The sequence below is a fragment of the Babylonia areolata genome, chromosome 8 (assembly GCF_041734735.1).
Source record: "Babylonia areolata isolate BAREFJ2019XMU chromosome 8, ASM4173473v1, whole genome shotgun sequence".
NCBI lineage: Eukaryota > Metazoa > Mollusca > Gastropoda > Neogastropoda > Buccinidae > Babylonia > Babylonia areolata.
In genome coordinates this window covers 19,410,479-19,417,746 of record NC_134883.1, presented here as the reverse complement: position 1 = coordinate 19,417,746, position 7,268 = coordinate 19,410,479, and positions in this window count along the sequence as shown.

The following is a 7,268-nucleotide window of genomic DNA, read 5'->3' as shown; positions in this document are numbered from 1 at the left end:
GGATATCAAATAACAATAATCATAATTATATACATGCCATCCATTCAGGTTTCTCATTTCCATTAGTTTTGGGTTTTTTTTTCCATCTAATACCGATTATGTCTGTAGAAATATATCAGCTGCTGGTTAATCATTTTACCTGTTTATAACATATATGTATTTGATGACAGTGCACACGGTCATTGCATTGTCAGGTCGCAAAGAAACTTGAATATTTTTCATTTACTTGTTTTCAGTCCAGGAAATTAGGGAGCGTGGAGGGGAGAGAACCAAAGGAAATCTTTGGCTTCTGCCCCACTCCCCTCCCCTCTCAATTCCTAAGGACCTTGAATACTGCAAGTGACATCACTGTTTGTTATTGACAATAATCACAATACTGTGTACTGCTGTACTGTTCACCGTGTGGTCACAGTACGGGGATTAACAAAGGTAAGAGAAACAGACAGGGCGGGAAAATGAACCAACTCACCTGCTGCACAAACATGCACTGACTTGACTTGACAACGGTTTAGGCCTCTCCCGAGGCCTGTTCGTGTTCCTAAAGAACTATCACTGAATTGGTTGCATGCGTGGCGAGCGCGGTTAGACCAAATCAGTTGCTCTGACAAGATGGGTTGTACAGAGCAGGTAGGCCCCTCCAGTGTTTATCTAGGCGGCCCTTGAAGGCGTTGACTGACGGCGCCAGGACCACGGAGTCTGGGAGACCGTTCCACTGTGTCACTACTCTATTAGAGAAATAATTCCCCCTGACATCAAGGCGAAAGCGTTGTTTCTGGAGCTTTAAAGTGTTGCCTCTGAGGTTTCCACTGAGTGACGACTGGAACACTGGCCTCTGTGCATCATAATGACCATGAAGGTATTTAAATACTTCTATCATGTCCCCTCGCAGCCTCCGGTGTTCCAGACTTGGCAGCCCCAGTAGTTTCAGTCTCTCGGGGTAAGGCTTCTCTTTCAGTGAGCCCAGGAGTTTTGGTAGAGACCGGAATGAAGACATCATTAAAAAAAAAAAAAAAAAAAGGAACTGGTCGGCGACGCTTGTCACACAGTTTCGCAAAGACTTGCCAGACTTGGAGTTCAGCTGACTGAGCTCTGACTTTTACTGCACTGTGCTTCTTTTCCACTCCAGTTGCAGTGAATTGTTGTCTGCAAACTTTCATATTGTGAACACAGCGGTCAAGTTTGAAACATGTCCGTCTGTGTCCAGGTACTGTGTCACGTGATCTTTCTGTGCACGTGATCCACGTGTTTTTCGGGACTGTTGACGGGTCTGTGGTCAGTGTGTCAACCAGGGCGGTGAGAGTGGGGTATGGGTGGTGGTGGTGGTGGAGGGGTGGGGGAGGGGGGGGGGCGGGGTAAATTGGATCAAGTTTCCACCGTGGAAAAAAACGTCACGTGTACACCTGTTGATCAGGATGAGACGACCTGTGTTGACAGACAGATTTTTTTAACGTACATTTCACACAGCCCACTGTCAATTTTTTGTCGGTAGAGGACCGTGATCTGTGTGTGTGTGTGTGTGTGTGTGTGTGTGTGTGTGTGAGAGAGAGAGAGAGAGAGAGAGAGAGAGAGAGAGTTTTCTAAAGCGCTCATAATGCTCACATTTCACACACACACACACACACTCACTCACTCACTCACTCATTTTGATTTCACCCTCCTGTGAAAATGAATATTATAACAAACTGGAAAAAGGACTGGAACTCCAGCAGACGGAAACATGGAACCCCCTCCCCATCCCCCCCCCCCCCCCCCCCCCCCCCACACACACACACCGAGTGCCCGGACCACTGGCCCCCCGCTGTGCCCCACAGGTCCGTCACCCCGGGGGTCCTGACGTCACCAGCCTCCTGCAGTGCCCGTACCCCCCACCCACAGTGTGCCCGCCCGGCGTTTTCTCCGGTCCCTGAAGCGTTTGAAGCAGAGGATTTCCTGAACCACTGAGGGGGCCCGGGGCAGCACAGTGCATAATTCACACCTCTCCTGTCCCTGTGTACCGCCTGTGGAGGGCTGTTGACCTGTGTGCACAGAGACCACGCCCTGTGGGGACTGCACACACACACACACACACACACACACACACACACACACACCGGCAGTCACACACACACACACACACACACACACACACACACACACTCCGGCAGTCACACACACACACACACACACACACACACACACACACACATTTTCGTAACGTTGTCTTAAATGCAGCTGATATTCATATTCCAAAACTTAATCCCACCAAGACAGGAAAACACTGGAAATGTCTGGTGGAATGCTGATTGTGAAAAATTGTGTAACCACTCCTTTGTGTGTGAAATGTATGTGACAGCAAGTGTGGTAACACATGGCTGGAGGTTTTACATGTGGAAGCAGGATGTGAGTTTTGGTTGGATGGGGTGAGTGTATGTATCACGCCCAGTTCCTGTGTCAGTCAGTGTGTTTTGGAAAGAATAAAAACAACAAATAATTGATGCCAGGGGTCCCCTAAGGGCTGGTGAAATTAGACAGACTTCAAACAAAACAGTTGATGTAGACTCCCGCAAACATGCAGGCCAACGAAACAGAACACGCTCTCTCAGATAGGCCACCATCTATCAACGCTGTCACAAAAAGCTATGAATTGAAATTCAAACAGACGGGAGCAAACGGTAAATGTTTCAAGCGCCTCTTGTGGCGGTGTTGGTTTGTCCGCACACACAGGACCTCACAGAGCACACACAGGGCTTCACAGAGCACATCTCACAGAGCACACCTAACAGAGCACACACAGGGCCTCACAGAGCACACCTCACAGAGCACACCTCACAGAGCACACCTCACAGAGCACACCTCACAGAGCACACACAGGGCCTCACAGAGCACACCTCACACAGCACACCTCACAGAGCACACACAGGGCCTCACAGAGCACACCTCACAGAGCACACCTAACAGAGCACACACAGGACATCACAGAGCACACACAGGGCCTCACAGAGCACACCTCACAGAGCACACCTCACATAGCACACCTCACAGAGCACACCTCACATAGCACACCTCACACAGCACACACAGGACCTCACACAGCACACCTCACACAGCACACACAGGACCTCACAGAGCACACTTCACAGAGCACACCTCACAGAGCACACACAGGGCCTCACAGAGCACACCTCACAGAGCACACCTCACACAGCACACCTCACACAGCACACCTCACACAGCACACCTCACAGAGCACACCTCACAGAGCACACCTCACAGAGCACACCTCACACAGCACACCTCACAGAGCACACCTCACAGAGCACACCTCACAGAGCACCCCTGACACAGCACACACACAGGACCTCACAGAGCACACACACAGGACCTCACAGAGCACACCTCACACCTCACAGAGCACACCTCACAGAGCACACCTCACAGAGCACACCTCACAAAGCACACACACAGGACCTCACAGAGCACACCTCACACCTCACAGAGCACACCTCACAAAGCACACACAGGGCCTCACAGAGCACACCTCACACCTCACAGAGCACACCTCACACAGCACACCTCACACAGCACACCTCACAGAGCACACACATTGTCTGTCACCGTGCGTTTGTCTTCTGGTCGCCATGACACGCTCGCCCTCCCAACAAAGATGGCGGTACTTAGACAACCGTGGCTATACGTACAGCAGCTTTCAATTATTCAGAAATGCTCTCAGAGCTGTCGCTACTTTGGCAAACGGCGTCTCATGAATAAGTTGTGTCCCTTTCTTTGCCAGGTCTGCACAGTGCCAAGTCACATTTCCGCAGCGAGGCCTGTTTTTCTGACCATTGGCCTGCATTATGAGGTGCCCTCTGTCCACTTCAGCATTCAGATCATCTTTTATATCTGTCCTCTGTCCACTTCATCATTCAGATCATCTTTTATATCTGTCCTCTGTCTACTCCATCAGTTAAATCATCATTTATAGCTGCCATCTGTCCACTCCATCATTTATAGCTGTCCTCTGTCCACTCCATCATCTATAGCTGTCCTCTGTCCACTCTATCAGTTAAATCATCATTTATAGCTGTCCTCTGTCCACTCTATCATCTATAGCTGTCCTCTGTCCACCCCATCATCTATAGCTGTCCTCTGTCCACCCCATCATCTATAGCTGTCCGCTGTCCACTCCATCATCTATAGCTGTCCTCTGTCCACTCCATCATCTGTAGCTGTCCTCTGTCCACTCCATCAGTTAAATCATCATTTGTAGCTGTCCACTGTCCACTCCATCATCTGTAGCTGTCCTCTGTCCACTCCATCAGTTAAATCATCATTTGTAGCTGTCCACTGTCCACTCCATCATCTGTAGCTGTCCTCTGTCCACTCCATCATCTATAGCTGTCCTCTGTCCACTCCATCATCTATAGCTGTCCTCTGTCCACTCCATCATCTATAGCTGTCCTCTGTCCACCCCATCATCTATAGCTGTCCGCTGTCCACTCTATCATCTCTAGCTGTCCTCTGTCCACTCCATCAGTTAAATCATCATCTGTAGCTGTCCTCTGTCCACTCTATCATCTATAGCTGTCCTCTGTCCACTCCATCATCTATAGCTGTCCGCTGTCCACTCCATCATCTATAGCTGTCCGCTGTCCACTCTATCATCTATAGCTGTCCTCTGTCCACTCTATCATCTATAGCTGTCCTCTGTCCACCCCATCATCTATAGCTGTCCGCTGTCCACTCCATCATCTATAGCTGTCCTCTGTCCACTCAATCATCTATAGCTGTCCGCTGTCCACTCCATCAGTTATGGCTGTCCTCTGTCCACTCAATCATTTGTAGCTGTCCGCTGTCCACCCCATCATCTATAGCTGTCCTCTGTCCACTCCATCATCTATAGCTGTCCGCTGTCCACTCCATCATCTATAGCTATCCTCTGTCCACTCCATCATCTATAGCTGTCCTCTGTCCACTCCATCATCTATAGCTGTCCTCTGACCACTCCATCATTTAAATTATCATCTATAGCTGTCCTCTGTCCACTCCATCATCTATAGCTGTCCTCTGTCCACTCCATCATCTATAGCTGTCCTCTGTCCACTCCATCATTTATAGCTGTCCGCTGTCCACTCCATCAGTTATGGCTGTCCTCTGTCCACTCAATCATTTGTAGCTGTCCGCTGTCCACCCCATCATCTATAGCTGTCCTCTGTCCACTCCATCATTTATAGCTGTCCTCTGTCCACTCCATCATCTATAGCTATCCTCTGTCCACTCCATCATCTATAGCTGTCCTCTGTCCACTCCATCATTTATAGCTGTCCTCTGTCCACTCCATCATTTAAATTATCATCTATAGCTGTCCTCTGTCCACTCCATCATCTATAGCTGTCCTCTGACCACTCCATCATTTAAATTATCATCTATAGCTGTCCTCTGTCCACTCCATCATTTATAGCTGTCCTCTGTCCACTCCATCATTTCTAGCTGTCCGCTGTCAACTCCATCATTTAAATCATCATCTATAGCTTGTCCACTCCATCATCTATAGCTGTCCTCTGTCCACTCCATCATTTATAGCTGTCCTCTGTCCACTCCATCAGTTAAATCATCATTTACATGCCTACGCATGCCTCCTTTCATCCTGGAAGATTTTTGTTATTCATTTCTCTTCTTTGTATTTTTCATATTCTTTGTTATTGTTGTTGTTGTTGTGGTGGTGGTGGTGGTGGTGGTGGTCGTCGTCGTCGTCATCGTTTTTGTTTGTTTCTTTCTTTGTTGTTGTTATGGTTGTTGTTGTTGTTCTTCTTCGTGATAAACATCTGTCAGTATCGGAAGACTAATCGCTGTGGATAGGGACTGCCACAGCTGGGCAGGCCAATTACAGGAGTGACAGTCCTTCCCACACTGCACACGCGTGAAGCCTGATATGTCTGTCAGGCTTTGGGACTTTCTCCTCAGTCACTTTGCCTCCCAACGCTGGGCAAGCGTCTCTTGGAACTTGAAGAGGACTTTCTGCTCCATCTGCCTCCAAGCCGATCGTTCTGAGGCAGCAGCCTCCCAGGTGTTCAGGTCGACGTTCAAGGCCTTCAGACCTCTCGCAGACGTCTTTATAGCGCTGTTGAGGTCTGCCTGTGGGCCGTCTTTCTTGTATTAGATCTCCGTGAAGGAGATCCTTGGGGGGTCGTGCTGAGAGACACACACTGGCTCGGGGTGTGCAGGAAGGTCTTTCTAAGTTCCCGGACATGCTTGTTAGCTTCGCACAGCAGGGACGCCAACTCAACGCTTTCCACATACGCTGCCACAGAAGCATCCTGAACATCAGCTGGCAGGACAAAGTTACACACAACACTGTCACGGAGAGAGGTGCAATTCCCAGCACGTGCACCCTTCGAGGACGCAGCCTTGTTCCACTCCACTTCGGATGTCGAATGCGTCCACAGTACTTTTCGTGTCTTTAAACATACACACACACACACACACACACACACACACACACATATATATATATATATATATATATATATAGAGAGAGAGAGAGAGAGAGAGAGAGAGAGAGAGATAACACTCTCGAGGTGTCCTGGGCTACGCTTCTTGCAGAAAGCACTGAGGTAAATACCAAGACCGGTAAAATATAAAAACATCAACAACAGTAGGCTATGCATGTCTTTAAAACTTGTAATTTTAAAAGCAGCAAATTTTTGGCTGTATAAACAGCTTCTTCAGGCTAGGGCACAAAGAATGAAAGCTTTTCAGTCTGGTTAAATAGCAACCAGTGAGTAAACTCAGGTAACGATCAGGTAAAACTGGGCAGGTAAAAATATGCTGCATGCAAAAAAAATTGAACTCACACATTCCACACACAGTCACCCCCTCCCCGCACACCATCATCACTCTCATTACTCTTGGGGCCGCGGAGGCGGGAGGGGCGAGGGAAGCTAGAGTGAAGGGTCAGTAGGGGCGTGGGGCGGGGGGAGGGGGAAGGGAAGCCAGAGTGAAGGGTCAGTGGGGGCGTGGGGTGGGGGGAGGGGGAAGGGAAGCCAGTGAAGGGTCAGTGGGGAAGTGGGGTGCGGGGAGGGGGAAGGGAAGCCAGTGAAGGGTCAGTGGGGAAGTGGGGTGGGGGGAGGGGAAGGGAAGCCAGAGTGAAGGGCCAGTGGGGAAGTGGGGAGGGGGGATGGGGAAGGGAAGCCAGAGTGAAGGGCCAGTGGGGAAGTGGGGTGTGGGGAGGGGGAAGGGAAGCCAGAGTGAAAGGCCAGTGGGGGCGTGGGGCGGGGGGGATGGGGAAGGGA